This window comes from Lissotriton helveticus, chromosome 2_2 (assembly GCF_964261635.1).
Source record: "Lissotriton helveticus chromosome 2_2, aLisHel1.1, whole genome shotgun sequence".
Classification (NCBI taxonomy): domain Eukaryota; kingdom Metazoa; phylum Chordata; class Amphibia; order Caudata; family Salamandridae; genus Lissotriton; species Lissotriton helveticus.
The window spans coordinates 54,862,046-54,877,059 of NC_136060.1; the positions used below are offsets into that span (position 1 = coordinate 54,862,046).

A 15,014-nucleotide genomic window follows, 5' to 3' on the forward strand; every position below is an offset into this window, starting at 1 on the left:
GCACCACCACATTATCACTCAGCACCACCACAGCACCACTCAGCATCACAACAGCATCACTCAGCACCACCACAGCATCACTCAGCACCACCACAGCACCACTCAGCACTACCACAGCATCACTCAGCACCACCACAGCACCACTCAGCACCACCCAGTATCACTCAGCACCACCACAGCACCACTCAGCATCACCACAGCACCACTCAGCACCACCACAGAATCCACTCAGCGCCATCCAAGCATCAATCTGCGCAACCATTCAACAACAACAGGTTCAAATATGTTCTCTCAATGTTTCAAACTTTATTACAAATGTCACAAAAAGATGTTAATATTTCACTTCTGTTCTTGGATTTTCGTCACAATAAAATACACTGAACATAATCTTCACAAAAGTTATTTACAAAAGTTTAAGCTATTGCCATTATAAATTAAATTAACTTTTATTTAAGTATTAATTATTAAAAAAAATTAAAAGCCATTGTAATTTGTAAGATCAATACAGCTAAGTCACGTAAATACAAAACATGTTGCATTACAAATGCTATATGCGAAAGTTATAACTATTGGCATTGTAAATGACAAAGCTATTAATTTAGCTATTTTCAAAACCAACACATAAATAAAAAAAATTGTCATAACAAGACCAATAGCTCAAACTTTCCTAATGTGAGACCTATTGCATTGCAAATGCTTGTTTTTATATCTGTCAGTGCTTCCTGTTGGTTTAATTTTCGTGACAGGCGCCTCATTGCCTACTTGTAGCTATTCTCTGACCCTGCTTAAAGGGTCAGAGCAGGGTCAGAGAATAGTTGCAAGTAGGCAACGAGGCGCCAGGAAGCACTTACAGGCTTACAGCAGCAGGTGCCCAAGTTGAAGTTAATTTCTTTGTAACCCTTTTGTAAAAGGTTACAAAAAATTTGCTTCAACTTTTGCACCTGCTGCTGTAACCCTGTAAGTGCTTGGCTGAAAATTCGTCCCCACTGATTTGCGGATTTTACCGCGATTTCGTGAGTTTCGCGGATCGCGAAATAGTGGAAAATCCGCAAATTCCGCGAGCGTAACGAATTTTCAGCCCATGCTTAATTTAAAGTTTGAAAATAGGTTGAGATCATTTCAGCCCCAAGACCTCTAATCATTCGCTTTACCAGAAAAAACTGGGGGCTCTGAGCACCAGCTATCTGGAGGGAAACTTCGGAGGGAACCAGCTACTAGATGGTTTGATTAGTCTTTCGTCCCTATACCCAGGTCGGACGACTGATTTGCACGTCAGGACCGCTACTGACCTCCACCAGAGTTTCCTCTGGCTTTGCCCTGCCCAGGCATAGTTCACCATCTTTCGGGTCATATCACGCTCGCTCATACTCCACCTCCCCGACAGAGCGGGCAAGACGGGCCGGTGGTGCGCCTGCCGCTGGAAGCGCAGCAGGATCCCACCTCAGCCGGCGCGCGCCGACACACGTTCATTGCGCCACAGGGTTTCACTCGGCCCTCTGACTTACGCACGTGTTAGATTCCTTGGTCCGTGATTCAAGATGGGTCGGATGGGTAACCGACATCGCCGCAGACCCCTGGAGCCCGGCATGGGCCTCCCTGCACAGTGGCGCAATGTGGCCCGGGTGCACTGAGAACAGTCCGCCCCAGTCAACAGTTGTGCCGGGAGCAGGGGGCCCGTCTCCCCTTCAACCGCCCCTGTGTGCCCCGAGGGGTGGCCGGGGATGGATGCCCGGGGGAGGGCACAGAGGCGGTTGAATCTTCCTCTGCCCCGCGGACAAGGCAAAGCTGCTGCCAGGGGGGCTGTAACAATCTCCGCCGGAGTGGATGGCCACCTGCCACCCCGAAGCCTTCCCAGCTGACCCGGAGCCAGTCGTGGTGTACCACCAAGGAGGAAATGCGCCCTGTGGGGGCCGGGTAGGGCCCGGGCGCCGGTCCCGCAGAGGGAATCCGGAACTCATGGGCCACCGACCTTCCTGCCGTGTTTAATCCCTTGGGCGGACTGCACGGACCCCACCTGTTAACCTCTTGATGGTTTCACGCCCTCTTGAAATCTCTCTTCAAAGTTCTTTTCAACGTTCCCTTACGGCACTTGTTGGCTATCGATCTCACGCCTGTATTTAGCTTTAGCTGGAGTTTACCACCCACTTTGGGCTGCATTCCCAAGCAACCCGACTCCGAGAAGACCCTATCCCGGCACGCCAGGGGCCGTTGCCGGCCTAACACCGACCGCGGGGTGAGCCTCGAAGGACTTGGGCCCCCTGAGCTACGCTGGGGAGTCGGTCTTCTGTATGCCGGCGCAGGGCTCTTCCCGCTTTACTCGCCGTTACTGGGGGAATCCAGGTTAGTTTCTTTTCCTCCGCTTAGTAATATGCTTAAATTCAGCAGGTCACCACGTCTGATCTGAGGTCGTAGTCGGAAGAATGATGCCGGAGCGTCAAAGGGGGTTACCGGGGAAGGCCAGGGCCCCCTGCCGGAGCAGGGGGGCCTGGCGTCCTAGCAGCGCGTGCCCTCTTTCCCTCGATCACATTTAGAAGGGTTTTGCCCTCCCCGGGAAGCCGGCCGCAGAGGTGGGCGCCCGAGGCGCGTGTGCGCAGGCAGCCGGTGTGACACCACAGACAGCCACGTGTGGCACGCAGACCGGTCGCCAGGCCCCTTCCTCAGGGGCCAGGCGCACCAGCAACATACCTCAGTGGCAGGGCCCGGCGAGGGACCCTGCCACGGGCAATTGGGGGGTATGACCTTGTGTTGGGACGAAGGGGAAGCGGAGCTAACCCTGCAACAGCACCAGTCCCGTCCCGGGGGAAACCCCGGGGCGATTGACGATCGAGCGAACCTCAGACAGGCGTAGCCCCGGGAGGAACCCGGTGCCGCAAGGTGCGTTCGAAGTGTCGATGATCAATGTGTCCTGCAATTCACACTAATTCTCGCAGCAAGCTGCGTTCTTAATCAACGCGCGAGACGAGTGATCCACTGCCAACAGTCACAGTCAACTTTTCAAAAACGTTTGCCCACCTGCAAGTGCAGGAGAGGCGGCTGGAAGCCAGCGCTGTCCGTCCGCTGCCCGCGTGGCAAGACGGCCTGGGTGCCCCGTTCAAGGCTTCCCCTCTGGGAGTCAGACTGCACCGTTGGGAAAAAAAAATATTGCCAAGCGCTCGGCCTGGGAGTCCCCCACCCATGGGTGAGGAAGGGGGCTCCCAGTGTGACGGGAACAGACAGCCCCATAGCGGCCGGTCCCTCCCGGGGACACCGGGAGGGACCGCACAAGTCTTTACACCCCTCAGTCTGGGTCAAACCGGGTACCTGGCAACGAGGGACGGTTGCTCCACCTGCACGTCAGCCGTCTGTCGCCGGGTGGCCTGAACCATGCCGGCAGGCTGGCAATTAGGCCACCACCATCCTCGCCCGGGTTGGAGGCACTGGAAGGGAAAGAGCCAGGTGGCTCCCCATCCCACACATCTCCTACCGAGAGGAGCTAAGGTCCCCCGACAGGCCCTTGGCCCCTTCTCTTCCAGGCCATCCTGCCGCTTGAGAGGAGGTGGCAGAGGGCTTCAGGCTGGCACCGTCGGTCACTCGGGCCGCTCCGCCGTTAATGATCCTTCTACAGGTTCAGCTACGGAAACCTTGTTATGACTTTTACTTCCTCAAGATAGTCAAGTTTGATCATCATCTTGGCGCTCCACCAGGGCCGTTGTCGACCCCGGCGGGGCGGATCCAAGGACCTCACTAAACCATCCAATCGGTAGTAGCGAGGGGCGGTGTGTACAAAGAGCAGGGACTGAAACAACGTGAGCTTATGACCTGCACTTACTGGGAATACCTCGTTCATGGGAAATAATTGCAATCCCCAATACCTTTCATGAACGGGGTTCAGTGGGTTACCCGCACCTGTCGGCGAAGGGTAGACACACGCTGATCCGTTCAGTGTAGTGCGCGTGCAGCCCCGGACATCTAAGGGCATCACAGACCTGTTATTTCTCGATCTCGTGTGGCTCACTTCTCCCTCTAAGAAGTTGGACGCCGACCGTTGGGGGTCGCGTAACTAGTTAGCATGGAGGAGTCTTGTTCATTATCGTAATTAAACAGACACATTTCTCCCCCAACTAAGAACGGCCATGCACCACCACTCACAGAATCGTGAAAGAGCTATCAATCTGTCAATCCATTCCGTGTTCGGGCTGGGTGAGGTTTCCCGTGTTGAGTCAAATTAAGCCGCAGGCTCCACTCCTGGTGGTGCCCTTCCGTCAATTCCTTTAAGTTTCAGCTTTGCAACCATACTCCCCCCGGAACCCAAAGACTTTGGTTTCCCAGAAGCTGCTCGGCGGGTCATGGGAATAACGCTGCCGGATCACTAGTTGGCATCATTTATGGTCCGAACTACGACGGTATCTGATCATCTTCGAACCTCCGACTTTCGTTCTTGATTAATGAAAACATTCTTGGCAAATGCTTTCACTTTGGTTCGTCTTGCACCGGTCCAAGAATTTCACCTCTAGCGGCACAATATGAATGCCCCCGGCCGTCCCTCTTAATCATGGCCCCAGTTCCGAAAACCACCAAAAAAGAACCGGAGTCCTATTCCATTATTCCTAGCTGAAGTATTCAGGCGACTGGCCTGCTTCGAACACTCTAATTTTTTCAAAGTAAACGCTTCGGAACCACAGGACACTCAGTCAAGAGCATCAAGGGGGCGCCGAGAGGCAGGGGCCGGGACAGGCGGTAGCTCGTCTCGCGGCAGACCGCCAGCTCGATCCCAAGATCCAACTACGAGCTTATTAACTGCAGCAACTTTAATATACGCTATTCGTGCTGGAATTACCGCGGCTGCAGGCACCAGACTTGCCCTCCAATGGATCCTCATTAAAGGATTAAAAGAGTCCTGTATTGTTATTTTTCGTCACTACCTCCCCGAGTCGGGAGTGGGTAATTTGCACGCCTTCTGCCTTCCTTGAATGTGGTAGCCGTTTCTCAGGCTTCCTCTCCGGAAACGAACCCTAATTCCCCGTTACCCGTGGTCACCATGGTAGGCACAGAAAGTGCCATTGAAAGTTGATAGGGCTGACATCCGAGTGTATCGTCGCCGTCACGGGGAAGGGCGATCGGCCTGAGGTTATCTAGAGTCACCAAAGCAGCCGGACTAGCCCGGATTGGTCTGATAAATGCACGCATCCCGGGAGGTCAGCGCTCGTTGGCATGTATTGGCTTTAGAATTAACACAGTTATCCAAGTAACAGATGGAGCGATCAAAGGAACCATACCTGATTTAATGAGCCATTTGCAGTTTCACTGTACTGGCCATGTGTACTTACACGTGGATGGCTTAATCTTTGAGACAAGCATATGCTACTGGCAGGATCAACCAGGTAGCCACACCTGATGACGGGGTGGGAGCCGCATGCCCATCTCCCCGACCGGCAACCTTTGTGCAACCCTCCATCTCTCGGGAGCCTGCCAGGGGAAGGAGCCCACCCGCCTGTGCGGGAGGGCTCGCTGGAGGTGTGTAGAGCGGTGCGGTTGCATGGGCACCGGTGGGCCCAGCTGTCTCCCCCGGGAGGGAGAGGCGGGCAGAGGAACAGCCTGAGCGGGATGCAGGGGTGCCGGGGCCTGGCAGCGGAGGAACCCCTCAGAACGATTGTTCCAAGCTGCTGTAGAAACATGCTGGGCGGAGAGGGGTGATGGCGTGGCGCACAGGGCCCACAGACCTGCTGGCAGCATCTGAGGGCCTGGCGCCACCCGACCCTTTCTGCTCTGGTCAGACCACTGGGGGGTTCTAGCTGCCGGGGCCAGTAGGCTTTTGCTCTGCTGGGTAGGGCGGACAACCTACCGCCATGCAGCAGGGCCTCCCTTGAGTCAGACGGTCCATGCGCCGTGAAAGCTCTTTGCTTGAATCAACAGCCGAGGCTGGCCAAGCAGTCCATCCCTAAATGGACCGAGAGTGCCCAATCGATCAGAGTACAGCCGGGGCATCCCCTGGCAGGCCACCCTGTGCAGGGGGTATGCTGGCTTAGCATCCCCTGCCTGCCTGCTGCTGGGGAAAGTAGACTCTGAGAAAAAGGACCATCGGAAAGGGGCCTGAGAGGCAGGTGCGTACCCGGGACCCTGTGGACCCTGGTGGGCAGGCCCTGGGTGCTGCCTTGCCCCATCTCGGCGTTGCCGGACCTCACTGAGGTTTGCCTGAACAAACTCGGAGAAAAAGGACCATCGTGAAGGGGCTGAGAGACAGGTGCGTACCTGGGCATCGGGGGGGGCATGGCAGGCAGGTTGGGTGCCACCTTCCCCTGTCTGAGCTTCGCCGGACCTCACGGAGGCCTGCCTGAGCAAACTCAGAGAAAAAGGACCATTGGAAAGGGGCTGAGAGGCAGGTGCATACCCGAGCCCCTAGAGGCCCCAGGGGGCCCCAGTGGGCGGTCCCGGGTGCCGCCTTCGCCGTCTCAGCATCACCGGACCTCACGGAGGTCTGTCTGGGGAAAAAACTCAGGGAAAATAGACCATCAGGAAGGGTCTGAGAGGCAGGTGCAAACCCGGGCCCCTGGGGGCCACAGCGGGCATGCCTGGTTGCTGCCTTCCCCTGTCTCAGTATTGCCGGACCTCATGGAGGTATGCCTGAGCAAACTCAGAGAAAAAGGACCATCGCAAAGGGGCTGGGAGGTAGGAGCATATGCAGGCCCGGCGGGCGGGCCCGGGTACTGCCTTCCATTGATTCAGAATCGCCGGACCTCATGGAGGTCAGATTGACCCTCTCCCTAGTGATCCAGAAGAAAATTACCCCCTTTCTTGTAATTCGTGCATACGAGGTGACAGAGGGGACCCAAGGCGCGAAAGTACCCGACCTCCTGGAGCCCTCGCTGGGATCCGGGAGGCAAATGGCACCTCATCGGGACTTCCAGGGAAGTCCGGCCATCTGCTCTCCCAATAGCAAAGCATTGCGGGTGACCATATGGCCGAGGGGATCCGGTTGACCAGATGGCTGTGTGGATCCGGGCGGCCAGATGTGTAAAAAGTTCAATCGGGTCGGGGACAATCGATATTTGCCCGGCGGTATTGCCTCTGTGACCCTCTAGTTATTTAAATCAATGAAGAGGCAGGCGCTGGAGACTGGAAAGCAGGAAACAAGGTTTTTTATTCTCTCCGGAGGAGAACACAACGAAACGGACAGAAGGTATCGTTCTGAGGTGCTCTAACTGTATTTCTGAGGCCCGGCCTCTTATACCAACATTTATGACTTTATTGCAGATTACACATACATGTTTAAAGCTTTGATGTATGGAAAAGACATTCTCGGAACTCCCCTTTGGGCCCGTTCCCACACACATTTACAGTTGAAGTCCCCACCCTAGTCACAACAGGTGATGAGCATCGCGCAGCTGGATAATCCGCCGATTCACGGAATGTGGGGAGTTTGATCGGATCTCATGGGGTGGGGGGCTTTGATCAACCCGGGGATTCTTTGATGGGGGAAGCTTTCTATTGTACGGGGAGAGGCAAGGATGGTATCGGCAGAGCTGGGTGTCGGCTTGGGAACGGGGAGGACAAAACGGGCACACGGGGAAAAAAGGGGGTTTGCATCTAAGGGCCGGAGATCATGAAAGGAAAGCAGGGAGGCGTCGCGCTGGGAACAGGATGAGGGCCTGGGGCAGAGCAGCGCCGAAGAGGGGTTTATGACTCAAGGCAGGTGCAAGCAGGGGGTGATCAGCGTGCGGGCTTTAGCGAAGGCAAAGGGCTATGTCAGGGGCCAGCGGCATGCAAAAGGGTTTGTTCTGATCGGGGCATCTTAAAATGGCGGGCGCGCACGGCAAAAGTGTGGCATCAGGGAAGAGGCAAGATGGCGCAGATAATGTTCACCAAAACGCACTAATTTTCCACAGTCCTCCCTTTAACATATTCAAGACATCTTGCTGGTTCATTTTCTATTCGGTTCTACTGTGGTGAGCATGAGAAAGAAAACGGTAGGAACCCTAGATGGAAAAGAGTTGTAAACAATACATTTTGAGGTTTCTAGCTTTTCAGGAGGCGGGCCTATTTGATAAACTGTGATAAACTTGTTCAGCAGGAAAGTCATAGGAATGCAATACAATAACGGCGAGCAGCAAGTACATATCATAACGTGAACTGGCAGGTTAATACATATTTCAGATTCGGATTGGAGCAGGATCAATACAATGGCGGCTGAGAGAGAAATGAGGCATAAAAACGGTGATTGAGGATGTCAAATGTTCGAAGTTTTATGAGTTCTCATTGTTCTTTGTGGTCTTTCGTTGGCGCTGTTGAGCACCGGCGGTGGAGCTACGAGTCCAGCTCTGTTCTAAGTTCTGCGTTGCAGGGCACGACCCTTTCCTCGCGTTTCTGGTCGAAAAGGTCCTTTTCGCCCTGTGTCCTTTGAGGTGATTGTCAGAAAGTTCCGATGGAAGAAGAGCGTTCAAAACAGTCCATAGGGTAGGTCAGAGGAAAAGGGGGATGGAGCAAGGCCAAATTGGGAACAAACTAGGGGAACGAGAGACTTCAAATGGGCGGGCGTGCGACGGAATTCAGAGAGCGGGGACTTGTCGAAAGGCACTGGACGTCGAGCAGGGGCATCAGGTCGACCCTTTCTTTTCATGTTGTCGAAAACAGTGCCTCGTCCTGCAGCTCCTTTCAGTCGTGGTCTCGCCTTGGCTAATGTCGCAGGTGTCCCTTAGTCTGCAGTCGGGCCTCGTGCTCCCACATCCGGTCCTTCTCTCCTCCAACAGCAGTACCCTTAAACAAGTTTGAAAAGACAGTCTTTAGAAAATTTGCAGATGAAGATAATCAAAAAGTCTATTTCTCTCCCAGCTTCAGGCAAAGAATGAAAAAGTCCGTTATATTTAATGTTCACAACTGGCATATGAATGACCGGTGGCGGACCTGTTGGATTTACTATGACTTTCCTTCATAATCATTTATTACAGGCATGACAGTTCATCTGATGGTAACCCACCTTCGGGAGACAAATCTGGCAAAGATATGCCGTTCTCTAGAGTTTCACATTTACAAAAGGGTACAGTGAGTCGTCAACATGGTACTACACAGGTATTTTGCTGAGAGACGAACATGGCTAAACATTTCCTTTCTATCGGTGCATCCTGTTTTTCAACTACTGCGGGGTTCATTTTGATGATTTCTTTACCTTGGTCTAGTCTGTTAACCTTGTAAAACATCATTCTGGGTCCTACGTAACCTTTTACAGCCCGGTTACTTCTAGGAAGGACAGGGGTTTTATGGGAAACAACCAGGGACATAGACAGGGGAGGTAACGGGGGTGATCGTTTTTCTGGTTTGGGTATTGCGACGATTCGGGGAGGGGAGGGTCGCGTATTCTGAGGTCCTTGTTTTATACTATAGGAGCCGTTGACAGGTAGTTCCCTTATTTCGGGCCAGATTAGGGAACCTCTGTCGTCTTACCTGTCCTTTCCCTTACGGCCCAACCTGGGTTCATTGACTTCTAGCGGAAAAGGAGAGGTAATGACGCGGCCTCAGGGTGATTGTATTAAAGACAAGCGTTTGTGCAAATACTGACGGTATTTGAAGCCAATTAGGTGGTGTGCTAGGGGTGGCAATCTGCCAATTTCGGGGCTAACCACTCGGAAGAGTGGTAGTGCAAAAATAGAGAGAGAGAGAGAGAGAGAGAGAGAGAGAGAGTGAGAGAGAGAGAGAGAGAGAGAGGGAGAGGGAGAGAGAGAGAGAGAGAGAGAGAGAGAGAGAGAGAGAGAGTGCAACGGCAGGCTAAATAGTACACGTGCAACAGAGAGGGCGGCAGTGCATTCAAGAAAGGCTATTTAGTGCATTACACAGTAAAGGGTATTCACGAGTCCGCGTTAGAATCTTGTAATCATGCAGTTTGAGCATTAGACAGGGTAGAGGGGACGTGCTTTGAGAAAAGGAAAGAAGAAAAAGGAGGTACCATTTTGTCGCACTTTCTCGCATTCTCGGTCCTTTGACCAGTTGGGTCAACGCCTCAGTCACACACACACATTCCCTCATAGTTTCGCATCATACGTGACATGGGTTCATTCATCCGGTCTGGTTTAAGGGTGATCACTTTTTATCAGGTTGTGCTAATTTTTCGGGTTTGTTCGATACGTGAGTAGTTTGCAGGCGTGCTTAGACACCACCCTGCGGCGCTAGTCCGTTTCGTGTATTTAGACATGGCAAGGTCTCAGATCTTCGCCACACCTTGGCTGTAATCTCTGATGTAACCTGCAGAGGGAGGAAAAAAGGGGGGGGGTGGGGGAGACAGCATTCGCGCGCATTCAAATACATGGATTCATAAGTCCTTTACTTACCTCCTACTCGTCTTTCCTCCTTGGGGCAGGGTCCCCGGGGATATGGTTTTCGGAGTCGGGGGGGGGGTAGTGTGTTCATGTAGGGCGTGTGCGGGGAAACATAAAAAGGAAACCAGAGGTGCCTAGTGCGAGGTATCTAGTCAAAGGATATATCTCACTATCGGGATCCTTAAACCTCTTTCAACGCCGTGGCGTTCTAAAGTTCTTCGGTTCTTGGGTCCCTGCTACTTTGGAACGTTGTACTTTACAATATTTACATTATTTCATTTCACCCTCCTTTTACATTCCCTCATTTACACCATTCGTTTTACTCATCCTTGGAAGTCACGGTCTTCCTCTACGCGAGAGTTCATGAGTCAGTCGCGTACTTTTAAGGCGGAGTGTCGTGTTGTCGATCCGATCCGTCCTCCAGGGCTGGGCAACCATCTTCCTTTAACCTTAAAGAGAGAGCAGAGTAGGGTGCACAGAAAAAGAACTTTCCTACCCATCCCATATTGTTTTAAAATAAAGCATGCAATACCCGTCCATAGTTTCAAAGACTTTATTTTGCAAATTCATTTCAGCATATGGATTAGGAGGGTGTGGTCGTATTTGGTCGGTCGTGGCAATGGCTAAAGTGCGTACAGTGGGGGGTGTCGTTTGCAACAATAAAAACATCGGAAAGTTTTACTCATTCATTTGTAAGAGACTAAAACGTCTATTAATTGGCTGGGGGTTCGGGGGCATATATTTTCATAATTTAGAAGCATAATCATAACAGTTGTGATCAGATTTCCTATATGCATACCGTACGTGTGCGTCGTAAATGAGGTTTACATCAGTTATAAAAATATAATACATTGTACATTCGTAATCAACATTTGTAACGGGGACCTTTTCACACTATTCGTCGAGTGAGTTCTCTTCGTCTTTTCTAGCCAAGTGTACAAAGGATCATATAAAATCTCAGAACATCAAGTTTATATTAGTGCGAAGGAACACCATGAGGTGTTCGTAAGTTCCGATTGATACCAGCGCCATTTTGGGCGGGGCCGGCACAGTCCGGAAGCAGCATCAGGGGGAAATGTTTCCATTACTGGCAGTTTGGACCAGAGTCCTTTTCGGCAGTTCTAGAATTCACGCTAACAGAAGGTGTGGCAATGTCATGTTTGTTTCGTTGGCGATCAAGGCAGCCGTCCCTTACCGGAAACCTGCAAAGGCCGAAGGTTCCGCCGGGGACCTTTGTATGATCTTCAAGGCTGCGGAGATGCTGTCGGAGATGGGGGCTCGTGCTCCATGGGACAAATGTTCGAGTTGTATGGTTGGCCAAAGTTACTCTAGTGGCCGGGGCCCGCCTTCCAGCGGATCCAGACGCCATTTTGAGGCCCTACAGGGGCCACTCTCGTCGAGTTTGCAAGAATGGAAGAGACCCTTCGGAGTGAAAGGAAGAGGTCCCTGTTTCGTGAGAGCGGGACGTTCAGCTGGGGTGCAGCTGTGATGCCCCCACCTGGGGGGCGAGGGAGACTCGTTCACATCGTCTCCTTCTCCCGGTGCACTCCATGCCGCTCCTTTTCATCGCCCCGCATGAAGGCCTCTCCACATACGGTGTTCCCCAAGTGCCACCATTGTACGTTCGGTGCTGCGCAAATACTGGGGTGCCACCATTGTACGTTCGGTGCTGCGCAAGTACTGGGGTGCCACCATGGTGTGTTCGGTGCTGTGGAAGTATGGGCACCATCGCCTGACTGGGGATGTTCGGCGTCGGGCCGGGGGCTGGGAAACCTCCTACCGGTGGAGGTGGGAGAGGCTCGTCCGCGTCGCCTCTCCCTCCCAGCCCAACTTGGACAAATTGTTGTGGAGGTACGTGCAGGACATCCCGCCGTCCAGGACTGCTGCGGCTGTGACGGAAGAGAAAAGGAAGAGGTGCCTCGCTCTCCTCTTGGACATGTGGCGGGACTACCTTAGTCTTTCCAGGCCCGTTGCGGCCGGCCAAGGAGACATGTGGCGGGACTACCTGCAAATGCCCAGGCTGCGGGCTCCTGCCTCTCCTCCGGCTCCCCCATACGTTAAGATTTCCTGACCAAGAGTTGGCGGCGGGGCTCGCCTTATATGGGTTGCCGTTGGTTGGGCGTAGCCGTAACCCTGTCCTACTTTGGAAGGTTCCAGAATGGGGGGGGGGCGAATGTTCTGTTTGACTTTCACTTTCTACAGTTTATCGTTATTATTCCTTGTTTGTTGTGTTAAATTAAAAGTTCAAGTTCATTAATGGTCTACGGATTTTGCTTTACCGTTTCTTTCTTTTCAGGTTGTTTTTATGCTAAGTTTCTGCTAACAGAGGTTGGGTAACACGGAAACACGTGTAGAGGGATGACGCAGATTTGTACATTACATACACACAAACTCAGACGGGGGACAGTACAAGTACGACATACAAAGACCCAAGACAAATATAAAAACAGTTATTGGTCATAATTATCTCTTTCCGTCTGTGAATTTTAAACGAGGCTGGGTTCCCGTCTTGACATTGCCCGACCTAGGAGAACTTGATCATGCCGCTGAGATTTTCCTGGCGAAATCTGTGCCATCGGGCATAATCAAACGTGGTGGTTCTGTCTGGTCTGTCTATGTACGTCGGGTTCTTCTCTGTCTCGCGCCTTTTCTCGTACTGTCGGTCTGTCGTTCTTGTCGGCCCTTTGCCTTTACTCACGCTCAGTAGAGTCGGGCATTGGGCTTTCCAGTGTCCGACATACCTACAAAAAGCGCATTGGTCTGACCCTAAGTCTGGTCGTCCTTTGCGTAGTGTCGGGGGATAAGTTGTGGGTAGCGGTGTCCTGGGGTTGTCCTGTCGGTATATTTCCCTACTTGGTTTATCCTCGTCTTTTCTCTGTCGTTTCGTAGCCTCTCTGCGCCACATACCGAGACTGTCGAGCATAATTGGCGTCGTCTTATTATTTCGAAGGGCTATTTCTAACGTTTCTATTTTATCAAGGTCAAAGGATCCTGCCAGTGGCCACTGTTTGTCTTGGCTATCTTCGGTATACCTGTGCCATAATTTATTATAAGCTATGGTGACTAACCCATAGTTTATGAACATGTCCTTATTAGGGGTGCCTTCTAGTGGAGCTATATGGTCCACCTCTAACACCCGGTCCGGGCTAAACAGGCTATTTATCAATGGGGAGAAGACAGACATGACGGCTCGTAACGAGGGACTAAAAAGTCAGCACTGCCTATCTTATCACTAGGTGCAAAGACTAGACAGAATATTTCTATTCTACGTTGTTTGCAGGTAGTGAATACCTCATGGATCCAAAAATCAAAAGACCAACAAAATAACAATGGGGAGAATGAGTAGGACCGCAAAGATCTGCGTTACCTACCCTTTTCACTATCTGCAAAAAGGGTGGTCTCTTCCCTGCTTGCAGATAGGGAATCTCCAGGAAACAATAGTTTTGTGAACAACAGTTCAGTTTCAAGCAATTATTGAGTGGGGGAGAAAAAGAACAAGCACGGCTGCTACCCTACTTATCCTCCACTGCTTGCAAAGGGAGAGGGAGCCTGTTGTTTCTCCGTTTGCAGACAGTGAATCTCTAAATAAAAATAAACAAAGCAATACTAGTATTTTGAACAATCAAGCAATCAAAACAAATTTTCGCAACTTGTCGTGGCAACACGACCTTACCCGGACCATGTGGACAGTTTCTTGTCTTCCGAATCCAGCGCCCGATCGTCCTCTTTTTCTCGTATTTCTCACGGCACTCCTGATGGTTCCCAGTCAGGACCGTAGATCACTCGAGAGAGGTCTGTTCGGAACTAGTGAAGTTCGGATGATCGGCTGCCAGACGAGGGTCTATTGGGCAAGAGCTCTCCCGATCGTTGCAGTCGTTCACTCTGTCGTCGGGACCTCTCCCACTGGATCCACGAGTCGCTGATGGGCCCCACGCTTGGGACGCCAATTGTAAAAAGTTCAATCGGGTCGGGGACAATCGATATTTGCCCGGCGGTATTGCCTCTGTGACCCTCTAGTTATTTAAATCAATGAAGAGGCAGGCGCTGGAGACTGGAAAGCAGGAAACAAGGTTTTTTATTCTCTCCGGAGGAGAACACAACGAAACGGACAGAAGGTATCGTTCTGAGGTGCTCTAACTGTATTTCTGAGGCCCGGCCTCTTATACCAACATTTATGACTTTATTGCAGATTACACATACATGTTTAAAGCTTTGATGTATGGAAAAGACATTCTCGGAACTCCCCTTTGGGCCCGTTCCCACACACATTTACAGTTGAAGTCCCCACCCTAGTCACAACAGGTGATGAGCATCGCGCAGCTGGATAATCCGCCGATTCACGGAATGTGGGGAGTTTGATCGTATCTCATGGGGTGGGGGGCTTTGATCAACCCGGGGATTCTTTGATGGGGGAAGCTTTCTATTGTACGGGGAGGGGCAAGGATGGTATCGGCAGAGCTGGGTGTCGGCTTGGGAACGGGGAGGACAAAACGGGCACACGGGGAAAAAAGGGGGTTTGCATCTAAGGGCCGGAGATCATGAAAGGAAAGCAGGGAGGCGTCGCGCTGGGAACAGGATGAGGGCCTGGGGCAGAGCAGCGCCGAAGAGGGGTTTATGACTCAAGGCAGGTGCAAGCAGGGGGTGATCAGCGTGCGGGCTTTAGCGAAGGCAAAGGGCTATGTCAGGGGCCAGCGGCATGCAAAAGGGTTTGTTCTGATCGGGGCATCTTAA

At 52.1% G+C, this 15,014-nt stretch overlaps 1 non-coding gene and 2 pseudogenes across 1 annotated transcript; all 3 read right to left on the reverse strand.

Moving 5' to 3' along the window:
- The window catches only part of LOC144821977 (28S ribosomal RNA), a 5,763-nt pseudogene extending 3,354 nt beyond the window's left edge, over window positions 1-2,409 (reverse strand).
- Window positions 2,410-2,828: 419 nt separating this feature from the next.
- Window positions 2,829-2,982, reverse strand: LOC144821996 (5.8S ribosomal RNA). The gene has a single exon (XR_013608512.1). It is a non-coding gene; the product is annotated as a 5.8S ribosomal RNA (ribosomal RNA).
- Window positions 2,983-3,587: 605 nt separating this feature from the next.
- Window positions 3,588-5,363, reverse strand: LOC144822020 (18S ribosomal RNA; annotated as a pseudogene).
- Between the last annotated feature and the right edge of the window lie 9,651 nt (window positions 5,364-15,014).